The following is a 329-nucleotide window of genomic DNA, read 5'->3' as shown; positions in this document are numbered from 1 at the left end:
CGGGGCCTGAGGTGCTCGGGCCGGGGCCGGGCCGGCGCCCCAGGGCCAGAGCCGTGGGGCCGTGCTCGGCCGGAACTGGGGCCAGTGCCCCGGGGCCCGAGCATGGCTGGAACCGGGGCCGGTGCCCCAGGGCCCGAGCCGGGCCGGAGCCAGAGCCGCCGGGGCCGGACTGGGCCGCGCCGCGCCTCCCCAGAGCCCTCCTCGCGCCCCCCCCGCCCCAGCTTACCTGCTGCTGCCGCCTGCCCCTGCTTCTTTTCAGACTTCCCGCAAACATCTGATTCACGGGAAGCAGGGGAGGGGGAGGAGCAGGGGGCGGAGCGTTCAGGGGA

The sequence above is a fragment of the Terrapene carolina genome, unplaced genomic scaffold (assembly GCF_002925995.2).
Source record: "Terrapene carolina triunguis isolate 2854851 unplaced genomic scaffold, T_m_triunguis-2.0 Scaffold53, whole genome shotgun sequence".
In the NCBI taxonomy this organism is placed as follows: Eukaryota; Metazoa; Chordata; order Testudines; family Emydidae; genus Terrapene; species Terrapene triunguis.
Note: the sequence above shows the minus strand (reverse complement) of the source record.